General features: G+C 42.3%; 1 protein-coding gene across 18 annotated transcripts in view; it reads right to left on the minus strand.

Moving 5' to 3' along the window:
• GLIS3 (GLIS family zinc finger 3) overlaps window positions 1-16544 on the minus strand; it is a 546483-nt gene that overhangs the window by 434403 nt on the left and 95536 nt on the right. The window contains exon 1 of one of the 18 annotated variants that reach the window (XM_038527222.1): window positions 11622-12059. The exons of 15 other annotated variants lie outside the window; for them this stretch is intronic. The gene's annotated coding sequence lies outside the window, so the exon portion shown is untranslated. Of the gene's footprint in view, window positions 1-1261; window positions 1324-11621; window positions 12060-16544 lie in introns of those variants that run through there. 2 more of the 18 variants (XM_038527236.1, XM_038527226.1) reach the window with 2 other exon arrangements.

The raw sequence follows: 16544 nt of genomic DNA on the forward strand, positions 1-16544 counted from the left end.
GAATTATCATCTGGTCTGTTGAGTCGTGGGTTGACTGTGACCAAGAATCATTTCATATCTCTGTGCTTTGCCAGAGGATGTTGGCCATCTATTCTTCACTCATTCATAAAATAGCATTTTCTGACTACTCTTAACCCTGCAAAAGAGAGGACTTACTCAGCACCAACCAAAAGAAGTAAGTATATATGTTGTATTGGCAATTTGTTGAAAATGAGGAATCATCCAACATGACTGGCATTATGAGCCATCATGAGTCCATGTGACAAGCATCTGTAGATTTACAGACTATGCCCCACTTCCAGTTTTTAAAAACAAAGGAGTCATTTTTGGCAGCAAGATCAATACAAGCAGGAATTCTCATCAAAAATCTGGATAAAAACACATAAGTAGGTACTTAGCATTAGGTTAGATCATTAATTAGGTTTGTGAGAAAAATAATGTGCTGAGAAGCTAATTAAGTATCAGATATTCATACCTGCCTGTCAAGCTGGACTTTTATTTTATTTTTAAACTGAACTCCTGTTTTAAATACCTTTAGATTGAAAGTAACAACAACAATAACAAAAATGCACTTAAATTTTATTACTAAAAAAGCAACAGCCAGAAAGCAAAGTGATGAATGCCATAAAGAAACACCAGTAAGGTGATGGCATACAAGCTAGGAAAACCAACCTCAAGACAAAATAATATAAACTCTGTGTGAAAATATGCTTAATAACCCAGTTCGCACATTAATCATGCCAATGGATCTTTCAAGCATTAGAGACAAGAATTTAAAAATCAATTTTATCTACTGGTATTAAAGTACTTTATATACTTTTTAGCAAGGCCATATGATCATTTATAGTCCTAAATCCCCGTGTTAACAAAAAAGCAATAAACTGCTAACTTTTAAGAAAGATACATCCTTATTTAATCAGAGTAAAAACAGCACTCAACTAGAAGTCAGGACACCTAAGTTCTACCTCTGGCAAATCATTTATAACTTCTCTGGCTTACAGTTTCCATCTATAAAACAGCTGATGATAATCAGTGCCATCTCTTGAAATTCTAATCTTCCAGATAATTAAGATAAGGAAGATTATCAAAGATACCCACTTAAGATGATCAAAGATAAATATGTAGATTTTATACCTATGACACTTAAGTCAAGAGGACAGGGTAGACATGAAAGCAAAAATAGTAACCTTCATCCACTCCATCAAAGCAAGAGCAGATAGGAGGTTCTCACATTAGCAGTGTGCTAAAAGACAACACTTACCTTGAAAAATGGATAACAAGGGATCCCTGGGTGGCGCAGCGGTTTGGCACCTGCCTTTGGCCCAGGGCGCAATCCTGGCGACCCGGGATCGAATCCCACATCGGGTTCCCGGTGCATGGAGCCTGCTTCTCCCTCTGCCTGTGTCTCTGCCTCTCTCTCTCTCTCTGTGACTATCATAAATAAATAAAAAAAATTAAAAGAAAAATGGATAACAAGACTAAATTTGCCTACACTTGGGCAGCCCCGGTGGTGCAGCGGTTTAGCGCCGCCTACAGCCCAGGGCGTGATCTGGAGACCCTGGATCGAGTCCCACATCAGGCTCTCTGCATGGAGCCTACTTGTGTCTCTGCCTCTCTCTCTCATTCTCTTTGCATCTCTATGAATAAATAAATAAAGTCTTTTAAAAAATAAATAAATAAATTTGCCTACACTTTGCCAAAAAGTAAAATCACAACTAATCAATATATCAAAACCTAACTGGTAGATTTCCATTGGCAGAGCATCCTTCTATTTAAAAATCTATTCAAGGGGCACCTGGGTAGGTTGGTTCAGCATCCAACTCTTGATTTCTGTTCAGGTCATGATCTTAGGGTCATGAGATCAAGCCCCACATTGTGCTTCTCGTTCTGTGGGGTATGCTTTAGATCTTCCTTCTCCCTCTGCCCCTCCCCCTCTCCACTGGCACACTCTCTCTTAAAAAAAGTATTCAAGTTCTCCAGAATTACTTTCTCCTCCACCCTCCACTCACTGCCTACCCCAAGCTATCAACAGAAAAAAAGAAAGAAAGAAAGAAAGAAAGAAAGAAAGAAAGAAAGAAGAAGAAGAAGAAGAAGAAGAAGAAGAAGAAGAAGAAGAAGAAGAAAAGGGACATCTGGAAATACACATTTAGGGTACTTTGGATCTGACATATTGATACATTTAGAGTTTTAACGCTCTGTCCATTCAAACAATGAAAATGTTCATTCTGTCAAATGAGTCAACATGAGTTAATAAATCTTTCCATTGACCACTTTCAAACTCTTAAAACACACTCCTCTAAGTCAGGTCAGAAAGGAAATTACTTAACTTCTAAGGAAACTAAGGCACAAAACCATTTAATAATTTCACTGGTTTTCTGGAAAAGCTATGACTTTGATCAAAACACAAAATCATGACACTATCTTCTACCCAAGGCTCCAGGCACTGTGTCTCATAGATTAAAAGATCCAACAAGTGAAAAGCAACGTTAACTCATCCATTCAAGGAAATTCCAAAAACACGAGTCCATAATGCCTCTTTTAGAGCCAAAAGCCCTTTCCTAGTAAATATCATTAATAAACTCATCTAGAGTCATAATTCATCTGATGAGCCAGTTAATTATTAATTTTCATACATCATTTCATTTCCTTAGGCTACATTTAGCCTTTGTTACATTTTCCATTCCTTATGCCACAAGTGTTTCTTACTCTGCATAAAAAACCTGATAATGAGACACAAAATACTGGTCAGCAAACAAAATGTTCCTGGACTGCTTCTTTTATATACATCTAAGCCATCTAAAATAGGGTTTTTATCGATTTTTTTTATTTTTTTCCCCTTCGGGTTAATGATTGTGTAATTTCATTAACTGCTTTTTCAACATCGCTGCCTTGATCATTAATAGGCCCAAGCTATTCCCCTGCGCTTCTCTGGTTACAGCTTTTGTAGCCAGAAGAATAATAGAAGTGAAAAGCCTATTGACAAATAATATAAGCTATTCTCATGCGCGGCTGCAGTGTGAAGCACATTTTGCAATTCAATCAAGGACAGATAGAGCTGAATGTTCTTAGATCCCAGGAGTTCATTTTAATAAGCAGAATGTACCTTGTCCTAACACAGGTGACTGACTCCTCAGAAAAGATTGTATAAACAAAAACCAATCTTGTAAGGCATTTTATTGGCAACAATATAAACATGTCTATATTAGATGAAATCAATAAATCAAAATTATTCTTGTCTGCAATTCTGACAAGAGGGAAGTGCAAACATGTGCCTGTGAAACTGGAGGATATTATAGAGGAAATGCATTAGATGTGTACAATATCATTTCTCTAAATTGAAAGGGAGGGTACAATATTATGATAAAATAACCCACAACAAAGTGGAGTTGATCATTTCTGTGGTTTCACAACTTTATTCAGTGAGACTGACAGATTCACAGACTTTACAACAGAAGTTACACAGAAACAGGGCTGGGTGGGATATTTCCACATAAGTGAGATGTAGAGCAACAAACTTATGGAGGTTATACCTGGTAGCTACCACGTATAGAATATAGAGTCAGGTAAGCACTGACAAGGTCTGATGTCCATAATGCTACAAATATTAACATACTTATTCTGAACACTAAGATGTATGAACATTATTCAAGCAATATAATCACCAGTAAGATAAAACCTTACAAATCAAAGAGGTTTAGTGCTGAGTTATATCAATTACAAACATAAAGACAAATTACTATTCCCTCCAGAGATTCAAGACCATTCTTTCAAAGCCCACTCAGAAAAGATAACATAATGAACATTATGGATTCCATCTAGTAGAATCCCTGACCATCTTATCTGTGGATTTAAACCCTTAGCTATCTAGGGATATACACATTTTAATTTTTTTATTTTTATATTTTATAAAATTTTCTCAATGAAAATAATCTTCCCTAAGTAGGGAATAAAACAACCAGCAGTGCCCTTTTAAATTTAAATTAATGGCTAAGACATGCCAAATGCAGACAGTAAACATAGACAAAGGAAAGAAAACAAGAGCAAAGGAGAAGAGCAATATACTAAAAATTCAGTAACCTCTATTAGAATCCGTTCACCATACTTCAGTCCATCTATGTAACTCTCATACTCCCCCAGCTCACTGAATGTCACTACTTTTAGTAGTAATCACCTACAAACGTTTTATTTACTTTGTTCTCAATCATTAACTCATCAATGAGTACAGAAAGTTGTAGAAATCTGTGACCCTATCACAAATGGCAAGGGAAAGGGGAATAATTAGGATTCTAAGAAATCACACAAAACAAGAATGAACTTGGAACCAAAAATATTTTTAATACAAACATAGGTATGTTCAGAAAAGTAACCATGCTGTGGCTCCTAAGTTCCTAGATCTATTTTTAACAAAGTGCTCTTTCTAAAGCAGTGTTTCTCAAACTGGTTGCAATACGATGGTAGGCCCTGAAATCAATTATTCAATGGAAAAAGTGTATTTTAATGAAACTGAACTGACTAGACCAAAATAGAAGCTACCAGAGTACATCTAATGTATTAATTGTTAAGTACTGTTTTGTGTCTGTTACTTGTGGGTATACATGTCTGTATATATCTGTAATGCTTAGAGCGTATTTTGCCTAAGATGAAAAATATGCTTTATGGTGAGTTACAGTCAAAAAGGTATAAAAGCAACTTAAAAAAGCATTTAGATTGTTGCCTGCTCAGACACCTAAAAAGAAAAGCTGCAGGTATAGACAGAGTTGAACAGCCAAAGTAAAAGAAATATCAAATTATAGTTGCAATGAGCAAAGAATCTAAAAGTTCAACATTTTTAGCTTTATAAAGCATAAGGATTCACCAATACAAGGCTATCCTCCTACCACTGCCATCTTTGTGCATTTGACTCAGTATCACTTCATCAGTCATGCTCTATAAACACCAAAAATCAACCAACTAACAAAATTAGGATCCAAATGACCCACAATTGTAGTGATTTCTCATTGCAGAAGGTAGGGGGACCTACCCTGAAACAGAATTTCCTTCTTACAATGCTAAAGGGGGACAAGTTTAAATTAATGCCTAACTGCCTTTGAGAACTGAGTTTTCCAAAATATGTTCTTAATATGAGTTAACCATCAGATCCTATGAAGAGGAATTTGAAATGGAAAAATGAACACATTCCTTATGATGTCACCACTGAATTAATTACCTGAATTGCAAAGAGTGAACACCACAGGGCCATGGTTTGAGACACAAAGGCCGCTTCAGAAATATAAAAGAAAAGTAACTAGCTGGAGATTTTTCTTTCAAAAACAAAACAAAATCTCCACACTCATACAAGGAGGTACATATGTAGTAAAATATGGCAAATGTAAAGTGCATTCTTTGTCATTTTTTTGTGTAAAAATAACTAGTTGGTCCATATGAATAACTATTTACAAAGCTAAAGGTCACAATCCTTTCAAACAGGTAATAAATAATTATTTATGGGAGGTTCTAGAAATAAAATTGAATTTATCACAGATTAAACCAAATATTCAAGCATATTAAAGTGTCCTGCATCACATGCAAAACTGATTTCTTTTCTTCAATGTAGTTATTGCCTAAAAGTGACCAATAAAACTATTTTTAGTGTTGATAGACAAAAGTATTACACAAGTTAAATTATGTTCACTGACATCACTGCAGAAGTATGAACATTCACAACAATGACTAGGCCCTTAACCAATATGACAACATATTTATTGAAGGGAAGGGAGGAAGGAAGGGAAAAAGAAAAAGAAAAAGAAAGAGAAAAAAAGAAAGAAAGAAAGAAAGAAAGAAAGAAAGAAAGAAAAGAAGAAAGAAAGAAAAGAAAGAAAGAAGAAAGAAAGAAAAGAAAAAAAGAAAGAAAGAAAGAAAGAAAGAAAAGAAAAGAAAAGAAAAGAAAAGAAAAGAAAAGAAAAGAAAAGAAAAGAAAAGAAAGAAAATGGGATAGAGAAAAAAACCAACACGAATGACTCAGTCAAGTTACAGAAAGAAGTGGAATCTACTACTGGTCATGCTGAAAAGGTTGGGAAAACATTAATCCATTTCTTCACACACAAGAATAACAAGAATTCATACACAGCCCTGGCATCTGGTTAGTTTTCTGCATACAGTGTGCAGCAGGCCTAGAAATGAAACTTCTTGGATCTGGCTCTGAACTTCAGGAAGAAATGATACTCAGAAAATCTGATCTGGAAGAAGAAGAAGAAAGGAAGAAAGTCTGATCTCTTTACCAAGGCCCCTGGAACAGGGTCTGATCTGGTGCTGTAACCCTATCTGCCCATCTGCAGTTCAGCCGGGCTTCCTGCACCTGAAGGAATGTGCAGTTGTTCTCATTCTTGGCCTTGAGGAGATCACATCAGACGAGAATGGTCCCATCAGCTTTCTTCATTTCAAGTCTGCTCTCTACCACTCTCAGCCCTTGTGATTCCAGTTTTACAGACAAATCCCCTGATTTTGTTCCCATAGTGGAACATAATTGGATCCTTGTTTCTGCTCATCCTACATGTTGTACTCGAGTCCACATGGGTGGTCTTTCCCCTCCTCCCTTCTTTGGCCCTCTTTTTCCCCAAATCCAGATCCTACTTACCCTCCATGTCCATCCCAAATCTGTAGGCCTTCCCTGATCCTCTCTTAATATCTGTACCTATTTGCAGAATGGTTAGAATTACACTATCATACATAGTTCATAGGATCACAAAATATGAAATGAGACCAATCATGTTACTTCCTCAGCACAGTGCCTGGCACAAGGACCCAGTAAATGTTAACTATTTTACTCAAAATACCTCTCTTGTAACATCCATAACTTTCTATATCACCTTATAGTTACTTGTCTGTTCATCTCCCTGCCTAAACTCTAATTACATTAAGTTTAGAGGCCTTGTCTAATTTACCCTTTGAACTTTCATGAGTGCTTATATGTTCATAGATGGTTTTAGACAATACCTACACCTCTGTATTTTTCATACTACACATATTACACACATATGGATTCATATATAACATTTATATATCGCATGCATTATTGTATTTATACTTGTACTGCTCATTAATATTGAAAAACGTGATATCAGTAAAATATATAATTACATATTTGTACCCTATATTTATCATTTATTGCCCAAATAAATAACAGTGCAATAAGGTATAACTATGATAACAAACCCTACACTCTGTGCCAGTTTAATCACAGTTGCATGCTCCCTCGTTTATTCCTTTCTGTGACAGGAAAAAGTAGCCAGACACTATGCCGGTCTTCTAAGCAGAAACAGTATTCTGGCCTTTATCTTGGCATACTCATGAACAATGAAAAATCATAGCTAAAAGCTGGAAAACAAACACAGTCATTTTGTTACTGAGACCAGGCACTTCTTCTTTTGCTATGGGGGTTGGTGGCCCTAAAGGGGATTGTCAAATGCATCTGGAGCACTCAGCTTCTCAGCATTCTCCTTGCTCATCCCACACTGGCTTTGAACTGGTCTTTCACTCTTGTCTGCTGTCCCCTATCAGACCATCAGTGGGATAGAAAACATGCCTTCTGTTTTGTCAGTGTTCTAATTCTATCATATTAAGTAATGCCTGACCAACTAAGTTCCTCAAGCTCAATTATTCCCACCATCTTTAAAGGGAAATCCAAATTATTTGACCTACTACTGGAAGGTTGTGACATCAGCAGAAGAAGCCAGATCCAAGAGTACATATTGAATTATTCCACTCACATAAGGTATTTTTAAAAACGGGCAAGAATAATGTATCTGTTAGAAGTCAAGGCAGTGGTTACTCTTGAGGGGGAACATAATGATGAGTGTGTGAAATGTTGGTAATGTTCTTGATCTGGATGCCAGTTTTTCAGTTCGGTTTAGCTAGTGAAAATTCACCAAGCTTAAGATACATGTTCTTTTCTGTATGGATATTTTATTTCAACTCAATAAAAAACATGGGTTTTGTTTCAACTCCACCTTAAGTAAATGGAGAACCTGACTTGGGGGCATCTTTTTTATCAAACTACATGTTAGAGTCATTTAAAGATTCTGCCGTATGTCTCATCCTCCAGGAATGAGTAAGGCAGCACATTTTTGTTGCACAAATTTCCTAGATGCCATTTATCTATTTTTTAATTTTATTTTTAATCCTAATTGAGTCCACGAAGCAACCAAACTTAGTGAAAAAGTTAGAGTTAAACCTTGTGTTTCCACCGTCTTTATATTATCCTCTACAGAAAATAATTACAGAAACACAAAAAAAATGACTTCTCCAGGGAAGAGAATGTGCAGGAGATGCCACTTCCTGAATTATCTCCTTCAAATCGTACTTCATCTCTACTTGGAAGAATTACAAATTAGCATTACAACTCCAAAGATCAATACCTACAATATGAGAGGGGACAAAAGTGAAAAGAATGTCCTCGGGCTTAATTTACTAGCAAGAAAGAACACTCAGAGGGAAAAAAAAAAAAAAAAAGACTGAAAACACTCAGCTCTCTTTTGAAACAACGGAAAGACCACTTTCTACCATACGACTGAAGACATAGCTGGTACAGAACAGAACGTTAGTTTGCTATTTTCACCTTCCCTATCCTATTTTGGCCCAGTAGGAACTGCACCCACTAGGTGAACCGTGGAGTTTATCCCACCCATCCCCAAAAAGTTGCTTCTCCTATTTGGAATGAAGATCACTTCTAAGCAAATTAACAGACTCCATGTACTCAAGCTCTAGCAAACCACTCATATTAAGGAACTTGGTTAGAAGCAGGGATCAGAGAAAAGATGCCCTCTCACAACTGGCCCAAGGTGACCCAGGAAGAGAGGGAATTACAGCAGCACTTAGACTGAACCACTCATACTCAAGAATTGCTGACTCCTCTGAGCAACAAAGGAAAAGAATTCACCAATAAGAAGTGTTTTTCAAAGGAATTGGAAAAGAAATGTCCCCTACTCTTCCTTTCAAAGGCAGTGGCAGGTCTGATGTGGCTGCCATAGACAACTGGTGAAAACACAGGAAAACTGCAGTGCCTTTACATGTGATCTCTCCCAGCTGCAACAATAACATGTCATAGCACACTCCTGTCTCTACGTGGCTGCAAGCTTTCCCCCAACCTTCATATGGGTAGATCCTTTTTCTACAAACCTTTGCCCGGTGCACTTATTCAACACTTCACCAAGGAAGCAAAATTAGGGGAAGGCAAAGAGGAGGAATGGGAGGATTAAAACCAAATAAATCAATTTTATACAAAAAAAAAAAAAAAAACACACACACACAAAAAAAAACAACAAAAAAAAAAAGCTTCCCAGTTTAGTGTAAAAGGGTAGTCTAACAGAGAATGTGACACGGGGGAAACGGATGTCTGGCTAACTCCCAATGCAGAAATCATGACTCATCAAAGCTTTCAGTGGGGACATAAGAAGGCTTCACATTTGTCTTGAGTTCACCTTCATGCCAAGAGAGGCTCTCTGCACCAGAAACTGGGGAACTTCATTGTGTGTCCAGCATCTGTGACAACTGACTATGAGGGCTTCGACAAAACCCTACAAGTCTCTGAATCTGGGTTTCCTCATCCATAGGGGATCCATAGCCAAGGTCCTTCTAGCTTTTAGTCTCTACTTGATATTCCCAGATTCCAGATCCCAGATCCTAAGGGGAATCGGTCCGCTGGGGGGAGCTGCAGTACATCCCTCTCCTCAAACTCCAGCACCCCGCCCCCCACCCCAGCCCAAACTCTGGGGGAGATACTGAGGTTCTGGAAGTAGATGGGGAGACGGTGCAAAGCCCTTTTCTCCGTAAAAGGGGCCACAACCGCCAGAGTCCAGTCCCAAAAGACGCTGCTCCCTGCCATTCCGGAAGTACCCTCCACCCCCCGCCCCTGCCCCGGGTTTAGATGCTCCAGAGATGAGGGCCTCGCGGAAACCCAGGAAGCCTAGCAGGAGGTGAGGAATACAGAGCAGAGGGGCGGGGGTTGGGGGGGAGAAGGGGCTCTCCAGGCAGGAGGAGGGCCTGAGAGATCGAGAGGTGCTGGGGACCCGCCGGGCGGGGAGACGCGACTGGGGCAGGGTGGGAGGAGGGCAGCCCTTATCCCGACCCCCTGGCGTGGCCCGCGGAGGTCGGAGGCCCGAGCCACTAGGCTCCCCCGCGCGGAGCGAGGGGCGGGTCTGAGGGCGGAGGCGGCAGGGCCCCGGCTGGGGCGCGCTGGGGCGACCCCGTCACTCGCCGGCCGCCTCTGACCCTAACCCTCCGCCGGGTCCGCGAGCTAGCGCAGCAAAACAAAACAAACTCGTGCCGGTTTCCTGTTGTGCAACCCAGCCCCGAGTAAGTCGGGCCGAAAGGGCGCCGCCGCCGGCCCGCGGCTGGGAAACCCGAGCGGGGAGAGCAGCGCGCTGCCCTTCGCGGCCCGAGCTGAGCTGGGATTCCGGGGCGGCTGCGGCCCGGAGCTGCCATCGAGCCGGCGTCCTAACCCTCGGGTCTGCTTTCGCTTCTTGCCTCCCAAACACCCCCAACAAGTGGAGGGCGCGACCCGCGAAGCCAGAAACCACCTTTCCCAAAGCTTCTCCCTCCAGGTACCTAATTGAATCATCCATAGGATGACAAATCACTCAGGGCCGAGTTTTCCAGACACTTGGGTAACTTCCTCGTCCCCGAGGTGACTTGTCAGCTCCAGTGAGTAACTTGGAAGTGTCGCTTGGGGCAAGGTGTGTGTCTAGGAGAGAGCCGGCTGCTCAGTCACGCTTTCCAGAGAGCGGCCCCGACAGACTTCAAAATACACACAGCGTCATTTACAGGGACTGGTGCTGTGAGCGGGACAGAGTGGCCAAGACTGAGACATTTTCCAAACAGTGCTGACATTTTGTCGGGCCCCTAAAAATGTAAACGCAAAGTGACGAACCCGGTGGGGAGTGTGAGCGTCTGAGAATGTCTGCGCCTTTTGCCGCGTGGGAGGTTATAGTTAGAGACCTGGCGGCTGCGGGTCACGGAACAACTCCCAGAGACGGACCCCCCACCCCCACCCCAAGAACCTTCGGAGCAATGGGGACCTTGTCTTTGGGGAGATCCAAGTGTGCAAAACGGCCTCAGCGGAGTTCCACAAACACGTGGAACTGGAAAAGGCAACTACAGACCCGTGAGCGCGCGCGGGACCTCACGTCCCCCCATCAGTGCCCACTTCTTCAAAGTTTCCCTTCAGTGGGGACTCGGGGGCGGCGTGCAGGACCAAGCCCGTGGGTCCTGTAACTTGCCTTGATTGTGTGGCCCTCTGGCCCCTGCTGTCCAAAAGAAAAACCCAAAACAAAAACTCTTCCTAATTAAAGAAACTTTAATACCTTGTTGATTCCCTTTCCGTCTTCTACACTCGGTGCTCTGAGGCAACTGACAACAACAGGGCTTGATGCCTCATCCAGGGTTGCTGTCTCAACAAACACATCTTTTAGAAAATCTCGGGCTGGGGGTGCGAGTATCCTTAAACCCGCGCGAACGCCACGGGTTCCGCGTGGAAAACTATTTCTAACCCCTAGTTTGCGTCTCTGAGCGTTAACTCCCCCACACTCCGAAGCGCCGGTTTCTCCCGTCTCTCGCCTGCGAGCAAAGTTCCTATGGTATCCACTTACCAGGTAACCCGGATTTCCACAACAAAGCCAGGCGTGCGGGTCCCCTCCTCGGCCAGCCTGCGAGTGACAGCGGCGGCCGCCCTTCAGCGCGCTCCACGGGTTCTGCCTCCTTCGGAAATGAGAACTCCCATCCAAGCCGGGGGACGGAGCGCGGAAACCCGGCCCAAGTGCCGTGTGTGTGCGCGCGCGTGTGCGAGGGCAGCGGCGGCAGGGGGAGGAGGCGGCAGGAGGGGGTGGCCGGACCCTCGGCATCAGCTCATTCTCCCCCCACACGGACACAGACACAGACACGCGCAATGTTTTTAAAAAGTTGAGTTTCGACTTTGTGCCTCGCCTGTCCCGCTCATCCTCGCCCTGCGTCTGGGGGCCGGTGCGGGATGCTGGCTAATTGCTTTCGGCGGGTTCCGTTGGGGGAGCGCTGGTGCGAGCCTGGACGGCTGCGGGCGGGCGGGAGGGCGGGCGTGCGGGGAGGGGCAACGGTATCGGCCCTGGCGCTGGTGCCCTTGCGCGCCGCGCTCTGGGCTGCTGGGGCGGCGCAGTGTGGACGCGGCTGCAAGGGGAGGGAGGTGGGAGGGGGAGAGGAGAGGGAGGGAGGGAGGGAGAAGGCGGCCCCGCGAGGAGTGTGGATGTGTGTTCGGCCGCGAGGGCCGGCCTGTAGCCAGCTGCTTCCTGAGTGTGAGCGCCGGAGGGGGAGGGGGAAGAGGGTGGGGGCGGGCTCGCCGGTCACCAGGCTGACCAATTCGATGGCCGCGCTCGTGTCTCCCTCTCCACGCGTTCACGCACGCACTCCTTCCCGTGTGCCAGGGAGTTTAGGAACTCCAGAACAGAGTAACAGCAGAGAGACACTGCCTTCTTCTTGGGCCTTATTTGTTGAATTGGCCTTTTTAACGTGAAAAAGTGTCAGAGTTTTGACAGGATCTGATGTCAAATAGTAGAGAACAAGTGAAAACAAATACCCAATAGTAAAATACAGAGAGAAAAACTTTTTAAAAAGTGGTAAATGGCAAAAGTGTCTTTCTGATACTTAGGATTAGATGAACATAACTTTGAAAATGGCTAGGTGAAGCACAGAGGATGCCTCTGGCATCTCTTCTAAGTATAAGCAGAGAAGAAATGGAAATGTTACCTGAATATAAAATTCTAAAAACAGGCTGTTAGGAAGGGAGGCACACTCTCTGCATGTATAGCATCTATTCAGTAATACTTGCTCCTTAAGAATTCAACCTCCTGGGATGCTTGTGTGGCACAGTGGTTGAGCATCTGCCTTCATCAGCTCAAGGAGTGATCCCCTGATCCCAGTCCCACAACAGGCTCCCCATAGGGAGCCTGCTTCTCCCTCTGCCTATGTCTCTGCCTCTCTCTGTGTGTTTCATGAATAAATAAATAAAATCTTTAAATTTTTTTTCAACATCCTCACCTAAGCTGTGACCCCAGCCCTTCTACTTGGCTTGGTCAGAGCCCTCAAGAGACTGTCCCCAGAAGGCCAACTACTAGTGGTTCCCCACATGTACTGCTACATATGTACAGACTTGCATCTTGGGAATCAACGTATATAAAACACAAATCCCCTCCAGTTAGGCCTTTCTGTGATGACATCCAGAATTCTGGGTGCGCCTGGGTGGCTCAGTCGGTTAAGCATCTGACTCTTGATTTTGGCACAGGTCATGATCTCAGGGTCTTGAGATCTAGCCCAGCTACATCTCCACGCTCGTTGTGGAGCCTGCTTAAGATTCTCTCTCCCTCTCACTGTCTCCTTCTAAGGAAAAAAATGAATTCCACCAATCCTTATATTCTATTCTAGGGCTTCCACTAAAATATAAATGAGCATTCCTATGAGCAAGATAGAAGCCCTCAAGTACACAAATGACTTGCCCCAAAAAGCCAAACCAAAATGATTATTGATAATTTTCATTTATCTTATTTCAGAAAGAATATTACTAGAGTGGGTCTGTATCCAAGATATTGACATCATACAAAAAAAAACCCATTTTCACAATCCTTATGTCTTGTTATGATCTGCTTTTCAAGACTCCCTTTAAGGAAGGCATTTTTCCCCTCTGCTAAAGACACAAACTCATCAGAATATTAATCATCAGAATATCTGTCAGCAGAAGTAGAGAGAGGGAAATAAATTTATAAGTGCTTAGGATATGTCATTGTCAATTTTCCAGTTTCTCTCTGTTCTTCATCTCCTTTTAAATACAAGTATCCAAGCCCAAGATGGCAATAGATGGGCTCAACCACACACAAGAAAAGGCTCATAAAATGAAGCATGCAGCAACATCACAAAAACAAAGAAACCAAGTGGTAGAAGTTGCTATGACTATTCCATTGTGGCTAGTTATTGCAACATGCTTGACATTCACAGAAAAAGTCTTCCTCATTAACTCCAGCCTTCAGGAACAGAGCAAGATGGGAACACTGACCCTTTAATGCGCTTTGGGAAATTCTCTTCATCCAGACTCTTGTGCTGTACATAGGGCTCCCCAGGAACAAGACAAGCGTGGGTGGAAGCTGCAAAAAAACCGATCTACCATCTCTTGAATATCATCTTAAATACAATAGTTTTCATGCATGAAACGATATCCTAGGGGCTTGAAGAAGCTTCTTAAGCTTCCTACTTGATAGGAACAGCTTAGCTGGAAGAGAAAAATATTGTGCTACACCCTACTTTAATCAGTGGCTCATGGAAAATAAAACACTGGGAAAGCTATGAGTCATTAACCTGGAGATCCCCAAAATTCTCTTCACTTAGAAGAGACCTACAGCAGGAAAGTCATTTTTTATTTAGGTGGGATTTTCATGAGCCTCTAACATTCCTATACTTTACGACTAAATACGTACAGTACTTCACTTGACTTTTTTTTGGTGGGGGGAGGGCAGGAATGTAGATCAGCAATGTCCTTATGTTCCATGGGATATAGTAAAGATGCAGGATTCCTAATAAAATCCTGGAGTGACTCAGAATGAGATCTGTACCTCTTCTAGACTGAAATGGTCAGCAGGGATGGAGGAGGGGAGAGTAAGAAATGGTGGGAAAGGAAATAGTGTAGTTCAGAAATGACACTCTTCCTTCCCTGTAAGCTCTCCATCATGCTTAGGAATCACACCCTGGCAGCCTTTCAGCCAGAGGTGGGAACTGCAGTCTAGTTGCTCTCTTCCCTCTCTGGAGCCATCAGTTGTGTGTATCTCAGCCTCTGACTCAGGGCAGCCAACTCAGCAGACAAAACCCTGCTGCCAGCTCAAGTCCAGTTCTCATTCACTAGAGAAATATTCAGTGAGTACCCACTCTGTCCCAGGACAGGGAGTAAAGGAATTAACACTTGCAGGCATTGTGCAAGGGAAGATGTCACATAAAGCAATTTGCCCAGTGCCAGAGATACAGCAAACCCTTAAGAAATGATGGCTCTGCAATACAGAACCTTATCCAAGCAATTTCCAAATGGCCATTGGTAGTCTCCTACATGGAAGCCAGGAAGCTGAAGCCCAGTAAAAAGTTATAGAGAGTGAGGGGCAGAGCTAGGTTTGTCAGTCTTGAAGCCCCAAGTCCTTGTAAACTAAAATAATACCACATGTTCTCTGAATTTGTACAAAGTACACTGCAGGTGTATAAAATGCAAGCACCTTGTGATCAATGTCAGATAAGCACAGGTGAGTGTGGAGGAGGCAAAAATCATTTCCTACTATACATCCCATGCAGTAGCTTGGCTGTTTCAGCTGGACTTCAAAGAAGGAGTATAGAATTGATAAGCCAAGAAAGTCATCACAGGTGGAATAAGGAGCGTCAGAAAGGCACAAAAGGCATAGATCCTGTGTATCTGCTCACACCAAGCAAGAGTACAAAATAGGAATATGCACAGTCTCATACAGCAACATCAGCAGAACACAACGGACTCTGGGATGGAACATCTTAGGTGCAACCCTACAGGAGAACTGTTGTTTGTGTCAGTCTGAGGGATCCACCAGCAAACCTTTACAAACTTGCAAAGAACTATGATCAGATTCCTACTTCTGTAAAATGTATATAGAGAGAAACAAGCTTTAACCCCCAAAGGCAGACAAGTTAAACTAACAGCACCAGGGATAGTATGCCTAGCTATTCACACACACACACACACACACACACACAACCACATGGGAGCTGGCAAGAGTCCAGTTATGGAGAAATGCACTGGAAAAAGTCAGTGTTTGCCAACTTAAAGAGGGGAAATAAATGTGTCAGATGGAAAATTTCCATTTTACCTTCCTAAGCGAATAGTACAAATAGTGGAATGTTATCAGTGCTTAATACCCTCATAAAACATTTAAGTTGATCTTTCTATTAATTTTGCCACAAGTGCAGTCAGCCCAGACTCTCCTGCTTCCACAGCAGTGATGCAATTTTTAAAAAGTATTATTTACACTCATTACATTCATAGCATCATACCTATTTTCCTTTCTCAGATTGAAACTGTGAATCAGAGTCTAAAATGTATCACTCAATATGCAACTGACCAATACTGAAGTATTTTACTCCATGCAATGCCTCATCTATTTTAATTGGTAAAATTTTTCTTCCTATTTTATACAGACCCAATTGAGATGCATCTTGTGTTCTACAATGGTGACAGGATATTTCTTGACATACTATTAATGTGTATCCACAGAGTTTACCAAAATAAAAAAAAAAAGTTCATAGACATACACAATATTCCACAGGCAGCCAGTCTCCTACTATTTTTTTTCCACTTAACATCCATACTGGCTACTTCTATATGCCACCTAATATAAAATTAATTACCTCATCATAATGCTACCTATCCATTAAGTTCCCTTCTCTCAGTGCCTTCTCATTGGTAGAATTTACAGTTCATGAGCCTTTCATGGTCTAGCAATACAGCTGAGCACTAGTAAGTACTTAATGCTAAATGAGTGGATGAATTA

The sequence above is a fragment of the Canis lupus genome, chromosome 1 (assembly GCF_011100685.1).
Source record: "Canis lupus familiaris isolate Mischka breed German Shepherd chromosome 1, alternate assembly UU_Cfam_GSD_1.0, whole genome shotgun sequence".
Classification (NCBI taxonomy): domain Eukaryota; kingdom Metazoa; phylum Chordata; class Mammalia; order Carnivora; family Canidae; genus Canis; species Canis lupus.